Source organism: Synchiropus splendidus, chromosome 18, assembly GCF_027744825.2.
Source record: "Synchiropus splendidus isolate RoL2022-P1 chromosome 18, RoL_Sspl_1.0, whole genome shotgun sequence".
Taxonomy (NCBI): domain Eukaryota; kingdom Metazoa; phylum Chordata; class Actinopteri; order Syngnathiformes; family Callionymidae; genus Synchiropus; species Synchiropus splendidus.
Genome location: NC_071351.1, coordinates 3,484,536 through 3,507,580, shown reverse-complemented (window position 1 = coordinate 3,507,580; position 23,045 = coordinate 3,484,536). Strand labels below are relative to the sequence as shown.

The following is a 23,045-nucleotide window of genomic DNA, read 5'->3' as shown; positions in this document are numbered from 1 at the left end:
TTTTCTTTGATCCCTTTGTTAGAGCAGCTCTCTCACAAACACTTCTCCACTCTCATCCATGTATACAAACACTTGGTGACACATCAACACTCCAGTTTTGATTTAAGAAACTTAGAGAAGGCTGGCTGAATCTTTCTGCCATTTGGATTTCAAGAAGACAAATGTGGCATTTCTATGTTCATTCAGTAACATTTACTTCAGCAGAAGCAACCCATTTTCTAAACTTCTATGCTCTATAAATGATATTTCTCCAGTGATAATGGGGTTGGCTCCAAAAAAAGAGACCCAGAGCGTCAGCCCTCTGATGATGCTTCTCAATCCTTGTACGCCATGAATCGCTCATACTCCAGATCCAAACGCATTACAGCAGCTCTGTGACTTTATGGCACTGTAACACCAAACATAATGCACACGCCCACGCGCACACACAGCAAACATGAGTGTACTGGAGGCGAGTGTGCAGCTCCATTCAAACACACACAAAGACAGAGTTGGATGTTGTTTCACCTAATCTCTTTGATACCACTGTGGTGCTGCTAAGCTCCAGAAAATCAGCTTAGCAGATGTCCTAAAGTGTAGGTGGCTTGTTTCAGGAGGCTGCAGAAGAAACGCGACAAGACTGAGGAGAAGTAAAAAGGGGTTCTGTGGGGGTGGGGGAACTCTTGGCCCTGATGAGTCCAACTCAATCCTCTTTCTATTTCTGTCTGCCAAGCGCACTCGATCATCACTCACCCATCACTCTATTCTTTTACACCCCCGACACCCCACTTCTCGCTGTGGGGCGCAAGCATCTCACAACTGAACTTCAAGTAAAGTTTTCCACAACAGAAATTGACCCACATTCTGTTCGATAATAAATACAAAGTAGGTGACAAACAACTGACTTGATAAAAGTAGAGTGTTTTAATTTAATTTAACATCAACCATAAAATACGAATAGTTTAAATGGTAAAACCTTAAATTGAAAATAAAACATATGTAATTCATTTAACTCCATAAAATATAGAGAAAGGTAATCTTGCTTCAGAGAAAAAGTTGGTGATAGTCTGTATAGTGTTTTTGGCAAAGTGTGTATCCAAGTGTAATAAGACACCTGCAGTTGTTTAGTGTAATTATTTCACATGGAACTGAATACTCCACTGATTAAAGCATGTGTGCAGAGTGTGTGTGTGTGCGAGAGGAAGAGAAAGTGTGTTGTTTTTCAAAAGTTATTGCACTTGTGATAGTGCTAGCGATAATGATCATAATGAGCCTTTTCGTTCATAGCGCTGCACATGGTTGCTCTGCCTTCAAGTCATAACGCATACATGCACACACACACATGCATTATCAGCACAAGTGAGACATCTGTATGCAAATGTCATTATGTTGGTTGGGGAGGGGGCTGAGAGTGCGCCGGCTGTGAGTGATGTTGTGATAGTGAAGGGGCTACTGAAGAAGGTTGAGCTCCAAATGAGTGTGTGTGTCAAGAGCTGGTGCATATATGTATGGTAGCCATAGTAACCAAGTGAAGAAGGCTCGCTCGTGTTTTCATCATTAACTGTTTGCAGAAACATTTCGGCCTGTTGCAATTATTCTCCACACTTTCAGCAGTCGCACTTCCTCTCCGCGACTGTTAAGGTCCAGACGGGGATCAAAATCTAGGCGTTGAGGTGATGCATGAAACCATTCCAGCTGATAGTTGTGATCAGAAAGCTGTCGGCCTCAGAGAAGATTTCAGTGCAGCGCTGAGGAACAGAACGTCTGAGCATACAGGAGGCGAAAGGTCAGGATGGAGGATCGATAATACTTACATCTTAGGTCACCCAGATGTTGCCTTTTGAATGTTCTGTGATGAAATGCCATCTTCCAAACCATCAGTTTTCTATCCAAGGGTGAGTCATGTGTACAAGTATTGACAGTTTCTTTTCTAAAGAACGTTCTCTTTTATCATTTTATTCGTGGTTAGTTACTTCAGACTTTCAGTTTAGTTGTTGCATTGTTTTAAGGCTCCACGAACATGTCATTGAGTCCAATATCCTTGAAATATTCGCTTCCATACAGCTGGAAAGACTCCTTTCTCACTGAGTCACATGAAGCCCCAAGGGAAGAGGATGGTGTTCAGGTTGTTTATTGGCCATTGAGGAGGGTTATTCTGTCATATATTTTGTATGTTCGGGAGGCTTCTTAGTGGGTCTGTTTTTGCTCTACAAATAAAGATTGATTTCCATGAATGAAACAGTATACAGGTAAGTCAGTCCAAATCGCCCAGCTTGCAGTGGACAGACAGTAAGAAGAGGATTGGAGTCAAGTACAAATATGGCTGCCCACAGTTGAGGAGCACAGTGGAAATAAGGAGGCGAGCATTTGAGAGGTTGTAAGAAAATAATGTCTAAAGATGAGATCATCCTCACAGCCTCACACACTTTCCTGCTCCCTCTTGCTCACTATCTTTGGATCTCTCTCTTGATGGGTGTTGTATTGGTCATAACACAGATCGGGAAGCAGTGTCATGCTGAGTCCTTGATTTGCTCACCGTCCAGACCTACTAAAAGCATGCAGCCACACACTCTGGTGCACACACAGCTAATGTCAGACCCACACATCCTCAGTGGTTATGCCTTATTGTCAACAGCTCTGAAAGTAACAACATAAAGAGTAGAAGCTGAGATCTTGACTTGCTATGTATAAACAATGATAGCTAAAGAACTGTATGAACAGAAAAAGTCAGGAAACCACATTCGAAGACTCGTGGTGTGGAGATATTGAGAGCTAATCACGCCCAGACTGTGGGATAAAAACGCAATTCTTTGGGCTCTACGCACTGGAGTGTTCAGAGGAGGACCAAAAAAGAAATTGAACTCGCAAGACTTGAAAGTCACTAGACAGTGCGTTTGACCAAAGCAATGTTTATCCCATTGAGCGTGTCAGAAATCAATGGAAGCCCTTAACATGCCCTTCAGAAAGAGTCATATTTTTCCTCTCTTACAGGAATGGACTGGTACGACTGTGTGGTTCATTGGGATCCTATCAGCACACTCCAAGCCAGGAGCAGCAGGTTCTGATGTCCATGGTCACCAGCACTTTCAGTGGTGTTGGTGACAGAAGATTCCAAATTCACACAGCACGGCATGTGATAATGCAATCTATGTGACTGGTTCACTCAGAGGGATCGGTCCTTGACCCATGGAAACAGGGGACCCCAAGCAGACCAAAGCACCAGAGTTCTCAAGTTATTTTGCTCAATGAAATAACACAGGTTTCATGTTTTCATTATTATTTTGGTCTGAATTTAGGAAAGAAATCCTCATTCTTTCGTCTCACCCCTTGAACAACTTTGTTATTAGAAGGAAGTGCTCAGCCCTGCAGGCCCTCTCTCTTCACTGTGCTCCCTCCCTACTTGCATCCCATCCTTTATCCCTCTTTCCTGGCGATTCTCCAGTTTAAACAGAAGGCAGTGCATGGGGAACAGAGGGAAGAGAGAGGGAGACAGAGAGTGAGTGAGTGCTGCATGATTCATGTTGGCCTGTAATAAAGCCAGTCCAGTCTTTTAAGTGTTTGGTGTGTAATGGAGTTTCAGGGACAGGCCTATCATTTTCTCCTAATAGCGCTTTCTCTGCCGCACGCCATGACCCCTCTCTCCACGCCCCCACCCTACACACCCCTACTGTGGTATCTGAACACACACATACACGCATGACACATACAAGCGATTACCGGCAGCTGCGGGAGTTTTCTGAGCAGCAAAAGTGGCCAATTTTCTCTCCCTTCCATTTAAACAACAAACAGGGCGTCATGTTAAGGGGGGCGAGGGAAGAGGGAATGGAAATTGGGCTGATAAGGGTTATTGTGAACCAGGGAGGCAGAGGGTTAGCTGCTGAGAAGTAGCAGTGCATGGCGAGGAGCGATTTTAATATTTCGAGCGACGACCACAGCAGCAGCAGAAGCCACGAAGAATAATGTTGATCTTCAGTTAATGGCAGCGCAGATGTGCTGAGCTTCTCGCGACAACATGTGGTCATCTTAAACTTGCTCGAAAATACCAATTTAACGGCTTGATGTTGACACGAAGGTAAAGGAATGCACTTTTGGGGAAATTGACTCTAAAAGGGCTGTTGACACTTGATCGGCAAAATGAACATCGGCTCAGCGTGCGACACCAGGGTTCCTCTTCTGCGGAAACACAAAGGGGAGCTACTTGAAATAGTCCAGGCCAAAGATTTAAAAATAGAGACATAAAAAGAGTGGTTAGAAGCTGCATCCATGCTGCTGTATAGTCTGGGCAAGCGCCAAGACTTCAGAGGAAAGTGCAAAATGTGGTCATACAGGCACCGCTACGTCTAAAATTAATGATCTAGAAAAACATTAAAATGTGTTAGTGAAGAATCAGCAACTTGTCTCAGATCGACTGATGCAATTTTCTTTCCAAAGCATCTCTATCTACTGAAACCTTTTGAAGTGAGCATCTCTGAAGTCAGTCAAAGATATTATGTGATGAGGGGAGGAAATATAAGTTTCAGAAAAAACAATGAAGGAAAGAAGTACTAAAATGAATATACCCTTTATAATATATGTTATTTTTGTTATTATGTTTGCGATCCAGTTAGTTAAGCAACATGACGACCACATGAGAGGATACAAGGACCAAGGAACTCCAAAAAATATGTACCAATATCCTCCATTAAGGTTAGAAGTAATTCAGCGATGAAGACTCTGAATGTTGCCCTTAAATATATTTAAAAAAATAAACAATAAATAAAAGACTTGTGCTTGAAGCAATGAAATGAAACAAAATTAAAAATTCTGTTCATTTTGATCGAGATTCAATGTCCTGTGTACCAAGCAAAGTGAATTTTTGGATACATTTCCACATTCTCGGCAAAGATTCTGAAATATTGGATCATATATCATTATCATAAATATGCATATTGTACAGAACAGCGTCTTATCATCTTTGGTGTATTGCAGAATGTATAGTCCCATGACCCAAGTGACCCCATTGTGTTCTGAGGTGCCTGTTGTGTGTACGGCGGTCTGTGTATGGATGTACTATATATGGTTGTACTTGTATAGTGCATGTGTGTGCAAAGCGGGTGTGTGTGTGTGTGTATATGGAGCCAGTTGCAGCAGCAGAACAGATTGTCGAGTGTGTCTACAGACCAGACCCAAGATTACTGAACAGATTGCACAGCTGGCAGTCAGCCCTTCCTCTCTACACACATTAACAGACGCACAAGCGCACACATGCACACAGATCCAAAGTAAGAAATACAAATATTGACAAAGTATTGATCGTGGGTGTATCGGTCGGTATCGACATATTCACTAATGCCAGCGATATCATTCCAGTCCACATGTTGATTTACTTGTGGGTAACTCCTCAGTAATTAGCTGAAGCTGGTGGACTGGCTGGCCATTGATCTGTTAATAGATGATTTATAGATGTGGTTTAATATTGAATGGAAATATACAGCAGTAGTGGGAGTACAAAAAGTAACAACACCAGCACCATGTCATGTTTTCTCTTCACATCAACAAAAGTAAACTGACGACTTGGTGAAGTACTCTTTCAGTGCAGTAATAAATTTGACATAGTTTGCTAACATCCTCCTCAGTGGTCTGCAAACACAGGTACGAGGTCAGAAATCGGTGTGACCTCTCACCCTAGCAGGTGCCAAACAGTAGTGTGATGGGCATCTGTGCATGTGTGAAGAGCATCAACCAGAGGTAGTTAATGGTTAGCCCTCACTCTGGTTCACTACTCCTCCACAGAGGCTATAACTTCCATGTTTCCTGTCCGTGGTACACCTGCCATTCCATTCTTGACGTGTGCAGCGTGTCTTTGTTAGTACGGAGTCGATGTGTCTTTGTGTGTTGGCTCTTTGTTTTCCTGGGAGGGCCGACACAGAGTAGACTTGTGAGAGAGTTGAACAAATAAACAGCAGAGAGTAGGAAAGACAAAGACACGGAGGGAGCACCTGCCGAGGTCTTTGTATCCCTTAATAAGAGACACCAGTGTCTGTGGCGCACCCCCTGGACCCTAGTTCAACTCTCTGTGCCTCTGTGTGTGTGTGTCCACACACAAGTACACTTACATTAAAACCTCAAAGCAAATACATATTTTACTTGAAGCCTCAACACCGAAGAGTCTGTCACAGCACACATTTGGAGTGAGTTGAACAATTTCTACTAGATTTATTACTGCTGAACTGAACTGAGTTTTATCCAATGTTGAAAATGAACCTGCGTAAACAACATACATTATATATAATATAATATATATTATAACAAGGATGCACCATCATTCAAGAAACAGGAGCTCTTCAGCAATTCAGTGCTTAAGAACTCATCTGCGAAGCATGGGCTATTGTGGTGTCATATCTCAAAGGCTTCAATCATCATTTTTATTTATTCACAAGTAGTTTTAGGAACTTGCATTAAGCCTAATTCTAAATCATCCTTGCTAAACCTTTGAAGTGAGACGTACAGGAGCCTCAGGGTGCATAATACCATCTTAACTGATACACACATATAATCCCTTAACTTTCATATTTCGATGCGAGACATTTTGTGTGCGCACAAAAGATATTCATGAGGAGAGTTTCTTTGTCAGCACAGGAGTTTAAAGGTGTGCCAAAGAATTAGTTCCTAAACTGCTATGCTTGGCTGTAAATACTCCCACAAAACAGTATGAAAACTGTTTCTTTATTTAGTCCTCATGGTGCGATCCTGCTGCCACCAACAGTATGTGACTTCCACATTCAATCTATAAACAACTTCCTGGAAACATGATTCAAGTTCACTCACAACAAATCCAAGCTGCAGCTGTGGAATGTCGAGTCTAATCCAGTAAAATGTGATGTCAGACCAAGCAATCTCCCTTGTTGTCAAGCTACTAACAATCTTATTTAGCAACTCTAAAATGTCGATCAAACAGCAACACATTTTGGCAGCACAGTCACGTCCCAAAACCTTCTGACTCTGTGACTTGACGATGGACAAGCAGTGAAAGCTGATGACAATAAAAGAACACTGAGAGGTCCAAATAATAGTCAACAAAAACGCATGTAACTGCTTGATTGTTTGTTGTGAAGCTCATCCTGAATTGTCAGCGAGGAAGCCATTTAAGAAAATACATAAGTTGTAAGTTAATTGGCTCCCTTCACAGAAGCCTTAATGTCTTGAAACAGTCAAAAGCAAAAGCAGAAATCATCAACGATGTTCGGCTCACAATGTTCTCAATTATGTCTGTAATAATGGGACACTTTCCTGCTGTTTACTCAGTGGAGAGAATCAGTGAACGAGGAGTGGGAAGAGAGACAACAGATGTCAAATGATGTCCTTCCATTTTCATGAAATGTAAAGGTCTTGTGGCATTATTTGTGACTTTGATTTGTTACATAAGGACTTAGATGACATATGTGAGTTATGAGCTGGTTCACGCTCACCTCTCACACACTCTTATGAAACCTCTTGTGCACATGAAAACCTCACACCTTTGTCTGTCATCTATCTCTTCAACACATATGAACCGCCAAACCTCTCGCACATGCTTATGAAACTGACTGCACACACAAACCATTTTATTTTTTTTCACCTGTCTGTCTGAGGGTTCATTCACCATTGTCCAGAGTTGAAAAGTGTCTCTGCACCGGTGAATGTGGTCTTCATTCAGTTCAGTATCATGGCAAATGCCACCTTAGCTAGTCACTTGAAAAAGCATAGACCTGCAAGCCACCCAGCTCATAGCTGTAAGTAGGGGCAGGATAAAATGATCACTAGCTCCAGTGCTTGACCTGAACCGCTGCTGTGACCATGAAGCTGGAAGCTGTCAGTAAAGTGTGGCCCCTAACATAGCCGAACATCCCATATACAATTCAAGCAAATCAAAATTAAGACTGATCTTGAGTAGCTTTGCATGTACTGATTCACATTTTAACTTGCCCTGGAATCAACAATTCCAAGCTCACCTTTTCAGTTTTGCTTCTGAATGATATTCAAAGGAAAGGGACAAGAGTATGGCTAACCTTTGTTCTTATATCAATCTTTTAACTAGTTAAGGTATGATCCCTATTCTTCTTTTTTTTCACGAATTATAGCATTCAGTTTGCGTATCAAATGCGAAGCAGCAACTGTTGGTAAGCCAACCCGAATATCAACATGCGCCACCATTATCTTCACTCTATAGTAAGAGAAAGTCACATGATCACATGTTCCTGCAGCATATTGGAGTGTTGGAGCGTTTTAACACATATGAAGGTAGTATAGTTTTATGGCTGAGTGGCTCTGCCCATCGTAAAAGTGTGGCAGCGCTCACGTGAGACTTATAAATGGATAAGGTTTCTAATTCTGGCACGTACTTTATAGCAGCCCCCAAGGGCCAAGGCCACACCGAAGACTCCCCCGTGCTTGCAAAGAAGCGAGGGGTGCGCATGGAGGTACAACAATGGGAGGAGAGAAAAAAAAAGATTGCAAATACAATTACCCTTAGGTGGGTGGCATGCATTCATCTCTATTACAAGATAGTCATTTTGTATGGGCCAACAGTGCACAAGCAAATGTAGTGACTTTACCCACTGAAAAGCTCATGTGCCACAGCTGATGAAACATGGGATGGCACCTAACAATATCTGCGATCAGCTGAAACCATATTTGTAGTTGTTTATTCAATGTAAACAAAGCGCCTCAAGAAAGAACTTGTTCCAGATAAGTATTTAAAATGCTATTTTGATGCAGAGCTACTGTGTAAATATATGAGATTTGATTTGGACTCGGACAAAAATTGGACTACTGGTCCCCATTAAACTTTAATCTTGTAGCAGACCATACAGTCACGCTCCTCTCATGTGGTTCACCACACCTATGCCACACCTGTCACTATTCAGGCATTCGCTTTGGTCATCCTCACTCTCATAGTCCATGCCAGATCACTTGGTTTCCGTCCTGGCTGGTTTCGCATCACTCTTCCTGATAGTCTAAAATAAGATCCTCTTTGTCATTGCAAGTGATGACTAATAGGGTGTACATCTCTGAGCCTTGAATCAATTGTAGGAGAGCGTCCAGAAATTTGTGTGCTCTTTCATTCCTGGAAAAAAACCTGCATCAATTATTTATGAGCTGTGCATTTGAAATGAATAGAATCAGCTTGTCAGGAACTTAAACACAATGTAGGTTTCATTATTAAACTGAGTTTTAAGACATCAAAACAAAGTATACTGTTGCTATTTTTGCATCTTTTTACTCTTTTCTACACCAACTAAAAGTTAAGAAACGGCGTAGCCAATTTAGATTCAGTGTTATGGCTTGCTGTCAATCACTACCTGATCATTCTCCAAGCTTTCAGGCCCTCATTTCTTCCCTGCAAACATGCAATGCTTTATCAATTCTTTACAGCAAAAGCCGAGCCAGAAGCTGCAGATTAATAATGCAATTTTCTATCTAAATTCTTATTTATGTGAAGCAAAAAGTTCCCTAGAGATTCTTGTATTATTCATCGACATCAGAGAGGAGGGGAAACAGATCATTTAGTACACTGCGCGCCTGTGTTTATGTGTGTGAGTTTGAACATATTTTCCAGTGACATTGCTTGTGCGATTGGCTTCAATATGTGCACTCTTACATATCTATAAGAATTCAAGCTTTTTGTGTTTCAATAGTTTGTGGTATCTATGTGCCTTTGTGAGGGAGGGAGGGAATTTGCATCTGTTTATGTGTGAATGTATGTATGTTTGCGCATTCAGGCGATTATCTGAGAGGGGGAGCTATGTATGAGCATGAATGTTAATATGTGTGTTTGTGAGTGACATGCAGTTGGTAATGGAATCAGGATGTATGTGTATGATTGTGCATAAGTGGCGGATGCTTGTGGGTGATTTGCGCGCACGATTGTGTGTCTATATGTGTTTCGTGCTAGCCTGAACATGCGCAGCCACTTGGTATTCCACGCAGCTCATCTCTTGTCTGTCAAGTACGCGCATGGGGATCGCAACTGGAGAGATTGAAAGTTTAAGGAGCTGAAATGCCTGCATGCAAATGAGACAAACATACTTGTTTTCTTTCAAACACCACCTCATCTTTTCTCCACTGCTCATCACATCTCCGACCTGCAAACGCATCTCTCACACTTGAATACTGACACGACGGCTCAGCAGAAGCTGAATCAGTTTGTCGGAGTGATTCTTTAAAAACTGCTGCAGATCTCTTGAAAGATAAAACTCAAAAACTGCTGTGTGATATTTCTATTCTATTATCATCTGTGATCTACTTTAAGTGTTAATAGAGATGATGTTCTAAAAAACACACTGATGTGCCAAGTGCAGGGAAAACAGTCAGCAGAGTTGAGACCTGAATAACCACATTACTCTTAAATGGACTTAAAAATTATCCGAGCAATACAAGATAAACACAAGTACACACATAAACAGACACAAGCGAAGTTCACTGTGTGTTTCTGACCCACCAACACATCTAAGACATATACAGGGTATGCATGGTCACTAACAATGACTCAGAAACAAGCTGTGACAATCAGACACACACAGATGAACAAAGATGGACCCCTCTTCATTCATGTCACAGGACACAAGGAAATGCACACAGCAACACAGCACACACAACATCACTTCTATAGGTTTGAGATCATAAAACATGGAAAATATCCATTTATACAATCAGACAATTGCGTGTAGATGAGCACACACACCTCTTTTGTACAAGTGTAGGTGTAGAAACACACAGGCCTAAAACACACATATGCACACTGGGGACTGAGAAACAAACAAAAGCATGTGCACACAAAGAAGGCACAGATGAACACACAGCAGTAAAGCCGTGCTCAAACACAGATATGTAAAAGCATGATTGAGCAGCCGCAGTCGCACAAAACGTTGACAAATCTTGTGTGTGCAGCATCAAGGTTAAACATGTTGCGTGTCAACAACCACACGAGTCACTCAAGAAAGTCTAAATGAGACGAGTATGTTGTGCAGTGACTCGTCTTCCTGTGCAGAAATGTTTTTTTTAGTCAACAACACCAGGTCAATTCAAACAGCAGGGGATGCTGTGATTTGTATCGTCTTTGCATCTGGTGTAATCAGGAATGTTTGGTGTTGAATCAGTGCTGGCGTTTGCACGGACAACATGGACATCAGTGGCTGTGAAAACTGTGCTGAGAGCAAAATAAGTGTTTTCCAGCGTCTGACAAATAAGATGGAGCGGCAATGTCAGTCGACTTTCCTTGAGGTTTCTTCTTTAATTCATACATTAACATGAGTTGTCGAGCAGTGATGAGCTGCCGGCAGATTCTCATATCCTTCTTTTGCATGTGTTGCACAAGAGATCACAAGAATATCATCAGTAGTTTGATGTTGGAAAATGTCAGCCACGCTGAGGAGGGTGTGTCTCCACACACACATGTCAGGATTGAATGAAAAAAACTGAGTGAAAGAACAAAATGACAGCATGAAAGTCAATAAAAGTGTAGGCATGCTTCTGTTACCTGCACGGTGTGAAATCGTCCATTAAAATTATCTCATAAAATAAGCACATGCAACTGAATACAATAGAAATATAAGTCATATCAGTTTCATTATGAGATAAATATAAATATAATATAATAAATATGATAGCATTTACCTAGGGTATTGGAAATCATTATGTTACAGCTTAAAGAAACATGTTAATGATCTGCCTATGTGAGGAGATCATGTATATGATTTCTTAGGTTACAATCTTGGTTTTACATTTTATGCTGATGTGTGCATGTCATCCTCCCACATGCAAACAAGCTAGTCAATTTGTTTTTAACTTGAATGCTCCTCCTCTTACTTGACCACAGATCTTTATGGCAGAATAATGGCGTGATCCTTGTTAGTCACACAGCGCCAAGGACTGAGCTAACAGAGTTAACAGCAGCCCCATAATGTCTCATTACAAACCTTTATTTACACTCATAGGGCATCAAGTTCAATAGTTGGCTTGAAACTGAATGCAGAACCAAATAAATGCGCTCCAAAATGTAAGCACACAAAGAAGCTAAAATTATGTTCTCCGTGACTTTATTTTTCTTTTAAATAGAACCATCACTTGGTTTAACAGCTATGTGGCTTCTATTGTTTGCGGTAAACCTTCCACTATAGAGTCATATTAACCAGGAGGAGGTAGAAAGACAGATCTAGTCACCAGCCATGGCCTCTGCACAATTATAGATGACCTGCTGTCTGGATGTTAGTACGCTGAAGGAGGAGAAGAAGGCCTCAGAGAAGCAATCGTCTGAGTCATTGCAAAACAGACCTGATGTAGAGTATGGAGCTTTGGAACAACACAGGGAACATCCTGCGAGTGATGGTCCTTTTTACCCCCAAAAGCACCTCTCCGTTCCTCCTGTTTTCATTTTCCCATGAGCCCTTTCCTGTCAGAGCTCACATCTCTAAACATTTTCTTTTTTTAGGGGGGCATATGAATCACAAATCAGTCTTCAGCGCATCATTATAGAGAAGCTTGATAAACTGGTAGATATCGTCCTCCAAAGATGGTCACTTGGAGGGAGGATCCTTAAACAAATGCAGATTTGCAGCAGATGAACATTTAAAGCTGCCGAGTGCAACGCTGTGATATGACATCACACTCCCGCTGAGAGTGTGGCACAAACACAGTAAGCTGGCTGCCAAACAGAGCAAACGACATGGCAACAACCACAAACAGAACAAGTGTTCCAGGCCTTCATGTGAGGAAGTCCAGGGCAGAACATGAAGAGAGGAGCGGGAAATATATGGGACTGTTTTCTTTTAATGTCTCTGAGAGTACAGATGTTCTGTTAAAAAAAAAAAAAACTCTCCTAAAGGGTCAAGGGTTAGGTGTCACCAATAAAGATTGATTTGCGCTCTGAGGCTTTAAGGCAGTGATCAGTGTAGCCCCTGAGGCAAGATCCTTGGTGCTATTTGTAAGTTGCAATGGATGCATTAGCTGAAGAGATGAAATGGAAGAGTGCTTGGTATAGTCAAGTAAAAATTAGGCTTCGACTTAACGTCATCTTCAGGATTTTATAAAGTTGTTCAGAGAGCCATTGTGAGTTTTATCATAGAGAAAAGAATGGATTCCAGTAAAAAGCAAAATCCAATACAAAACGAAGAGGGCGGAAAACACATACTACAATGGGAAAATTCACGAACATGAACATCAAATAAATATTGATGTATAGCTAAATACAGTGTCACAGAGGCACATCACACTTTCTGAAAGCCTCTTTGTCTCACTACCTCACTCAATCACACCCACTGTCCTCCATGTCCAGGCCCATTATCCAAGGCAGCTGGTTTTGGGGGCCTGCTGGCTGGAGAGGAAGCTGAAAGTGCAGTCTAATTCACTTATTGATCCTTGAACTGTGTAGCAGGAAACTTCACAGCTATAATCAGGGACTGGGCCGAGAATGAGAGAGGAGGGGAGCAGATGGAGTTTTGGAAGATTGATCCAAGTAAAGTCTTAGTCTTATTTAGTTAAAGGTTATTACATTGGATGTCAATTTTACAACCAAATATGTTGATGCCCAAATGACGTATTTAATGCCAGGAATAAAAATGGGTAAGGCTGAGGTTAGAGGGAAGTATTTTGTACTATTACATCAGTTAGGTGTTGCATTCACTTCCTAATTGCAAGGAAAAACAAAATAGTAGTTATCATGCATATTACAACGCTGCTGATAATAACCCAATGAAAAGTCTTTATAGGACACCTCTTCACTGCTTAACTTCTGGTATTGAACAAATTCAAACCACAGTTGAAGTGGAGTGTTGCAGATCAGGAAATTATACCAAGATGAAACAACTGTCCCAGAGACATTAGTTGAAATATAAAGCAAAAATGTTTTCTTGAACAGCACATTATTGATCTGACATTTATGATTCTAACTTGTTATGTGCACTTCTTGTTGGCCTGTTTCTAGTTTGCTTACCATTTGAAAGCTAAGTTGCGAGCTAGTAAGCATTATATATAGCCTGCTCTATCATTGGTGAAAAAAGGGGTGAGTATCTACACATTTGCTGCTTCTGTCTCCATCACACTCACTGATCTCTTACCAGATAAACTACAATGCGTAATTCGATGATAAAAAAAAAGATCAACAGTCCTGATTTCATTTAAATTTTATTCAACCTATTTCATATTGGAGTTCAAGAGTGAGAGTCTTTTCACTGACAAGTCTTTGAAAAGTCAAGATCAAAGTATCATTTTGACAAACATTCTGGCTTTACTGCACAATAGTTGCATTGCTTTCTTATGGACTGTCTAAAGGCTTTATAAATATGAACATAAAAACACCTGAGCTAGCTCACTCCTCTGATTGGTGGTGGAGACAAATGTGAGTGATTTTACATCACTGCTGAATAATGTAAGCTGTTTGCTATTCATTGTTACATGCTGCATGTTTCCATTCATCTTAAATTACAATGTTCTTTAGAAGGCACAGAGAAGAAGAGGAAGACAGTACAGATACATTCTGTCTTCTGGATGAGAGAAAGAGAGACAGCTGGAGAAGTCACCTGGGAGATACGACACCAACGCCATCTGATTCTCTCAACGCATTGCTCTCCACATTCAAACGCAGCACGATGTGCTCTGTGATTGTGAGATCAGAGCGGTGCATGATACCAGATTTGATCCGACCTTGTGCTGATACACACAGCAGAGGAATTCAGAGTTTGATATGGTTTCTAAAACATTACGCCATCCGAACTTCAAAACAGACAGCTGAAATCTGAACCTGAAAGACTCCCACAGTGTTTACGTGTAAATGTAGTGGACATAAATAGACAAACACAATCATAAATATAAACATGCAACACACGAAAACAAAAAAAAAACATGTTCAAGCTCATACATAGGCAATCACAAGCGTCAATCACTCACACTCACGGGGAAACGAACACACATGCAAAAAACATGGCACATGCAGATTCATGCACATGAGGCACTGACCTAAATACTACTTGGAAAAATAAGAAAAGAGTAAAGAAACATGTCAGAGCAGCAGACGTCTGATTGGTACAAGCCTTTGAACGATTGTGATAATGGTAAAAAAAGGAATCTAAAAACATCTTATTGCATCCTTGTCATGTCAAAAACTGACTGCTGGTTATTATCAGAGTTAAGCAGCCAGATGAAACAGCCAGGCACACTTCCTCGGAACCAACACTACAATGAAGTGTATCTCAGATCAGCTGACCTCAGTTGAGATGATATCTCCAACACCGTCTGTCTCGGCGTCCCGGGGACAGCAGTGTGCTCCGGTGGCTCCCCAGCAGGGGCAGGTCACGGCCTGGACATCGAGCCCTGGCGCAGTCAGTGGCCTATGACCCCTTTTGAATTCTCACCCAACTGCAACCCTTCAACTGTCAACAGAGTATTGATCACACACACTCTGGTACAGGTATTGATGAGAAGTAATTTGAATGAAATACGATAGATAGGGTTATGAATATCTTAAATCAATCACAACAATTGTACTCAGGTTTGGATCATTACACAGAGATATTACCAACCTTAGCATAGCTTTAATTATGTATGCTTCGTACCTTCGGTCCTGTAAGCACTGTAGCACTGAACTAGCTTACGACAAACACGGTCGCTCACAATTGTACACACAACACCAAGTAGTGACATGGGAAATATATGGGAAATGGTGGGTATTTATCTTATCTATGCGGCATTTATAATTCCACTTGCTGTAATTCCAAAAGACGACTTCAAAATTCTGAATAATGCACAAGCCTGACATCAGTACACAGTACAGCATGGTATCAGATGGACTCCATGCCGTACTATAATTTTTCAGGTCAGAAAGAATGGAATTGGTTTGGTAGAAACTTTTAGTTTTGCGTACAAGAGAAGCACACGAGGCCAGCACAGTAGTGGGGAGATTATGAGCCGCTCAGCATGTTCTCTGTGAAGTAAATGATAAATGAAAAAGGCAGCTAAGAGACGATGCAGAGGGGAAATCAAAGCAGACGCAGATCTTCTTGCACACCATCACACACAGCTTATATTGTCAGATTGATAAAATCTGGTTGCAAATCCTACGCAGCAGCAGAAAGTCCCACACACGTTTCCCCATGTGTGACTACAGCTTTCAGCAAATATTTTGACCCCAACTCAATCTTCACACCACTCGGACTGGCTCGCATTGATTTCCATGGTGTTAGATAGAGTGGCAGGGCCAATGAAAGGAAGGTGCACATGTGAAAGACTCGTTATGGCAAAGATTATCTTCCCCTGACACACACATTCAAACACACCCAGCTGGAGAGCGGCCTCAGTTATAATGGCATTTGATACATATTAAGTTGTACACCTGCGTGCTCCCCTCTCACCAGTTCTGTGATGGAACAGGAACACACACCACCAACATAGAAAGCAAACATCTCTACACGTATCCAAGAATCACATCGCATCAGATGAAGTTCTAAGAGGTAAGGACCCACAACTACAGCCACAAAACCACACACTCGACTACACGCATCAGATTCAGACTAACAGGTTCCAGTCTACCGTTCCGTGTATTCCAGTAAGTGTGTTGTTTTATCATTTCTTTCCATCTACTCCACCTCCCACTCTGATCGATGACAGGGGGGAAATGTGCACCCTACTTTGTTGCCATGGATACCATAAACACCCCACATGGAAATTTCAGCTCAGAATAATAAGAGGCCAATTGCGTCTGTTTGCACCCCAACAAACCTCGGGATTAGAGGTATTTTCTTGTCAGTGGCATAAACTATTTTTATGTTTCGCACACCGGGAGAAGGAGGGGGGAGCGGGGAGGGAGTAAAGAAAAAAGGGGAGGTGCTCGGATATGAAAAGCACATACAAATGCTGCGCCGTGACAGGTCTCTGCTTCTGCTCGCTTGCGATGGCGAGAAGAAGAACACGGAGAAAAGGACAAATTTAAAAAAGGTGTTCAGTGTGGCCCAAGTGGAGGAGGGCCAGATTGGGGGGGGTATCAGTTCAACTCCAGTTAACAGAGAGCGCTGACATTTGTATAAGGCAAGCAGGCGAAGCGGGAAGCAGCTACAGTTCAATAGGGCAAGCTGAATCTTTAAGTGTTGTGTGTGTGTGTGTTTGAGATGAATGGACAAACACTCGTGTGATGCTGCCTCCTAATTTCCTTCTCCAAGCCTCAGAGAACATAACCCCAGTGAGCAATGATGTCATTATGATGCCATCTGTTTGCCGCAAACGCCGACGTAAGATACACACAGTGACACACCGGATAGCTCAGATAACATGGATTGGGAGAGGAACATCTGACATTTGCACAGTACACTCATCGATACACAATCCTACTGCATGTTTAATGCAGTCGAGACTCAGAACTGTTTCCTGGACAGTCCAAAGACCAAGCTGGTGTACAACAGCGACTGTGAAGGTCATGATGGAAGATGTCTGTCAGTCCCCCTCCCCCATCAAGACAAGGACACTGCTTCACCCTGACACTGTTTTACACCTTTACAATCAGCCACTGGATATCTTGTGTTAAGACAGGCGGCGAGCTGCAACCGGTCCGTCCAGGAGAGTTGGCTAATTCTAAAGTATATTTGAAAGGCAATTTTATTCATGAGTTCAACTAGTTAGATTTAAACAGAGAAGCATACATATTGGCAAGTACACGGGAAGAGGAAAGCAGTACTCTAGAGAAAAAGAGGTTAGGGTTTATTTGAAAGGTTACAGATTCAATTTGTCAGTTCAATATAGAAACTGTAAATTCTGCTGGTGCTTTTACTTGATTTGCATTGTACACATTTCTATTTGGATGTATTTTTTTTTAAAAAGAGGAAAGGTTACGGCACCCACGATATTGAGAAAACATGATTTCGCGGACAATCTCTGAACCGTTCCCGCACTCATCAGCCCCGCTGCCTCAGTTGGAAACAAGAAGAGTTCATACAGGCCTTAGTACCGTATAGAGTGATGATATTTTTAAATAAATATTTTAAAACATTACTTTCTTTTTTATTATTATTAAACGTTTTTTTTGGCCTTAGTTCTCCACAATTTCATCACTTTCTTTTGGTCCATACCCAAAAGTGAATCATGCTAATCGTCTGCTTTAACACAGTTTTATTTTATTGTATTATACATAACACACTTATTTAGATACTAAAATACCAGTGTATGAAATATGTGTCATAAACAATATTAAATTAGTGTTAGGCTCAGGTAGGGTAAATGAAATAAACATTCATTCCTCAAAAAAAGTTCACAAAAAAGCATATCACTTTTCTTTTGGTTTTGTTCTTACATATAATATATTATATAAAAAGTAAATCAGATTTTTGAAAACCCAAAATACCATCATTACAATGAGCAACAATAACCAAAACCAGGTATTTTTCGCCTGATAAAAACACTTCTTAACAACTGTAAACAAAGCTAAGCTATGTTTTACTCACTGGCGGGCATGTCTGTGACAGGATGATAGCTGGAGGTGACACAGGGCAATAAATGATGCACGTCTTGAATGTCTTTACCCTTGAAAATGACAACATGACCTGGTTTAATACAGAAACACAAAACTGAAGTGAAATATCACAAAAGATATTTTACTGTCACGGACATCAGGTGAAAATCACCCGACGTGTTGAAGGAAGGAAACTACCTTTGACTGCGTCAGAGACGGCCCATGCAACTCAGACAGCAGCAACACAATGAAAGTGATTGGGTGGAAGGGTGAATTCGGGAATTATATCCAGAATAACCTCAATGCAAGATAACAGAACATGTCAAACCTTTGAAGGTTAATCGTCATTTTTAAAAAGATAAATATTCACCTCAGTCCTTGAGGAGAACAAACGTATTTAATATGGTTAGTCTTGGGCTTGACAAATAGTTTTGTCCCCCAACATCATCTGTTGGTACAGGAGAAGCCACATGGGTCCGATCAGGCACGTGGTGCCTGCCAGAGAAGGCACATCCAACGTAGCAAATGAATTTGGAGGGGTGTAATGAGAGTCTGCGTTGGGCTACAGCCCGATTTCACAGCCTCATCAATAGGGCCAAGCACACGATTGAACACTAACTAACCGCTGCGTCCCGAGGACAGATGAACAAGGTCATTCATCCATGCAATAGTCTAATAAAAGGTGACAGGTGCGAAGAGAAGCACCAGACTTTAGCCATTAAACTATGATTTTCAGGGGGAGGCCCGCATAACCAAATCTGTTCATGGTTACTGTACAGACAAAACACACAGAGACACACACACAAAGCACTCGCCATGTCCCCTTCATGTCTTTCCTGGCAGGTGTTGAGGCAGTAGGGGCTGAGCTGAGTGGCCAAGAGGACATAGAGCTGTTATTTATCAGCAAGTCCAGGCCTCTTGAATGACTGTGCACTGCATGTTACTCAGCACACACTGCTGGAGCAACAGACATGTACAAGCATGATGCAACAAACAGTAATGAGCATTATGTTGCCCTGTCTTGTTCTTGGTATTCATGGCACACCTTCAAGAGAATGTTCAACTACTAGAGTAGTTCTTTTTCTTGTTTTACTGGCATCCAGCGCTGTTGGTATCAAGTATGAAATATCTTCCTGGGAATTAATATCTAGTTCTGAAATGTTATTCAGTCATTTTTAAAGATAAAACTAGATCACATCATTTATTTGTGTTTGCTGATCATATTAATGTTAAAGAATGAGTTGGTACCCTCTGACCTTCATAGTATTTCACTCAAACAACTGTCTTTCTTCACTCAAAATCTTCACACTTCTCAAAAGATCTACTACGAAAAGCACATTGAGAAAAAAAAATGTGTTATTCACGTCGCTGTGCAGAAGTTGTATGATCCACATGTTTGGTTCTGGTGTGAGACTTGCTTAGTCCATATGGCTAACCTTAAAGCCAGCTCTCTACAGCTGTCATCTTCACCGTAACTCATCGGAGGGCTAGCAGCACGGGACGCATCTGACATTTCTGGTGACAGCCTGGAGCTTGACGAAGAAGCGGGGACGCTTGATAATCACCACGGTGACACCATTAAGGAGACGTTTAGGGACCTCCCTCAGACATATATCTGGAGATGAAAGAGATGAGTGAAAACCCTCATCTTCTCTTCTTTGCAGCTTACTGTCATATGTGGTCGGAAGTCTTCCAAGAAACAGTTACGTCAATCCTTCTACTGTTGCATGGTGTCAGCAGTGATGCAGAATGACTTCATCCCCAATAGTACAAAAAGAATCTCAATTCAGGAGAAAAGAAACTGCACTATGAAGTGGTGAAATTTGTGAACAGGTTTAAAGACAAGAAGGGATGCGGGGATGGAGACTCAATTATCCAAATTCAGGCTACAATAAAAAAAATGCAAAATTGATATTGATAGCCAGGAAGATCTTCAACACTCATTGCCATGTTTGATTCCTCAAGAAGGAAACTTTTGGTTCCAGCAGCAGAATTCCCGGACCACATCGGGCAAGTGGACCAGATCAGGCTGTGACAGCAGAACAACCATCATCACTCCGGGCCACCAGCCTGGCTAGCACTCAGTAATAGTGATTGACAACCTTAGTTTAGACTGAGTAAATCTACTTGGAATTGAAATGCAGGGACTCCATTAACAGGCTTAATACAGGAGATATTGAATAATAATAAGTAGTCGCTTGTCTCTTTTGTGTGGCATCCGTAATTTTATCTCCATCAATGAAAATAAAAAGAAATACATTTGATGAATGTAATACATATTATCTTAATAAAAATTGTATATTATTTTATCGTACCACTTAAACTAGATCAAGTGCTTTTTATACCGTATTCATCTTGGCTATCTACTTGGAGGTTTTAATCTATGAGAGCTTCAACAAGCTTCATGTTGGCCTTTAAAACGAAAACATGCCCTTTCACTGAGGTCAGAAGTTGAACAGGTTATTTTATACCCTATATTTGCACTTTATTAATTTGTCTGTGCTGTTTGCAGGAGTGCTTCTGAAACTCCTTCACAAGCTCTCTTGACCCACAAAGCGCCATGCTAGAATTGACTGTTTGTGCCTCATCCATTTCTTAAAAGCTGCTGTCCATGATACTTGCAATTCCAGCGCACTGGAAAAAGTCACCAATATTGATACAATATACGTCCTTGAGACTTGCTGCATCGTGCTCCTTCTTGTTCTCTGGTTCTCATGCCATCCTTAAAACCATTCCTTTTCTTAAAGAATAGGATGAAAGGAGTCTTTCTCCCGAGTCGGATTTTAAAAGGGTAATAATCCAGCCCACTTAAACCTTCTGTAAGTGGCTCACCCACTCGTAACATTGTGTACTTGGACTAAATGAAATTAAATCAATCACAGCATGATCATCTGTTCCTGTCATGTTTTCAGATGTCCACTTTTCTATTTCCTAAGCGACTCTCAGACTGTATTAATAACTTATTAAATCAGATAATTAGATTACAGACGTCCGTGCATTGGTATACGTGAACACATCATCTTCTCTGATGGAGTTGCCCTGCAAATCACGTTAATCACAGCACTGAAGGCAGTAATGAGCGTGGCATGCTACTCCACAAACTAACAAACCCATTAGATTCTACGCCAGTCTCCAAATCCAAAACCTTACATTCATTACAAAGTAATTCAGAGCAGAAAATGAGATTGAAGATGCTCAGTGCTGGGTTGGAAAAACACATCCAGCACTTCCAAACACAGACATGGCCAATGCTAGATGGCAAAACAAATTTCTAATTTTCCCCTCGTGGTGAAATGTGAGTTCATAATAGGTCTGAGAGAGGAGGCGGGGGGCTGACAACGGGGTCATTTTTCAATCTAATCCTTCATCTGCACAATTTACTGGAATCCTATAGAGCTTTGCGTTGGAGATTCCCTACCTCCAGGATGCATGCGTATCTGTGCAACATGCTTTTAGGAATCCATTTTAAAGGTGTCTTTACTCTGCTTTGAGAATTCAATGCTCCTCTCAAGTGCCACAATTATTATTAAGAGAATCTCTTTTTGTTTGTTTCTACAGCTATGTAGGTCAAACACGTATAGCATACAGTTAGCCTGGATATATGTTGAATGATATCCTACTTCTCTGTTGACAAAATATTATCACCTGCTCTGTGACTATTCACTTATACATCGTAAAAGGCATTTTCACGGAAAGCAAGGACTCAAGGTGACTATCCCATCTGTGTCCGTCAAGAGGCAGCTTATATTCACTTTCATAAAGTTGCTAATAATAAGTAACGGTATTACAAACAACAGTAGCAAAAGAAACGAGTGGAGGATTGTTCATTTGGAATTAGAGGTGAAGGGTATAGTTAGATGACAAGATTAAAGGGGGAAAACGATAAGACAAGATGAAATTATATGACGGGGACACATGACAAGAAGAAAAAGAAAAGTGAAACACTCGTAAAGTATGTTTGATGTCTAATTTTATACCATCCTCACGGGCAGCCAGATATTGGCAGCCTTGCTTGTCACTTTTTTCTCTCAGAGGAAGGAATAGAACCGAAGTGCATGTCAAAACAAACCCTGCTCCAGCCCTCAGGTTCATATCCATCTCTAAACCCAACTCCGTTTTAAAGTCCATAGAAATAGTGGAGGGAAAGCTGTTACTATCTATCATTATATGAGACAGTAGACAACAAAGACAAGAGGAGTTGAAGGCGGCAAGGTTTTCAATGGGAGTCAGTAGGTAAGACAAGATTAGAAACCAGTAGATCAGAGGCACAGCTCATGTAGAAAGGTGAGCATATTAAATTAGGAAGGAGATATCAGAGGCGTTGAAGTGTCTTGAACACCCTGTTTTCATTCTTCCGTGAAAAGTTCAGTCTCATCGTCAAACATTCATGATACCGTACATTGCAAACTTTTATCGTTTCCAATATTCAAAGTACATAAACCGAGGCACTGCTAAGCTAATAATAATAAATAGTCAGATTTCAACAAAATGTCTTTCAGTGTGAGGTTGAAGAGGCCCAGTGTATTTGGGGGATTGGCTTTTGTTCTTGAAGATAGTATGGACACATCAGCCTCTGAAGTCCCAAGGATGATGGTCTCCCACTGCCATCTCTATGATA

General features: G+C 41.2%; 1 protein-coding gene across 3 annotated transcripts in view; it reads right to left on the bottom strand.

Annotated features, from left to right (window-relative positions):
* The window catches only part of myt1b (myelin transcription factor 1b), a 76,519-nt gene that overhangs the window by 35,593 nt on the left and 17,881 nt on the right, over positions 1-23,045 (bottom strand). The window lies entirely within an intron of this gene.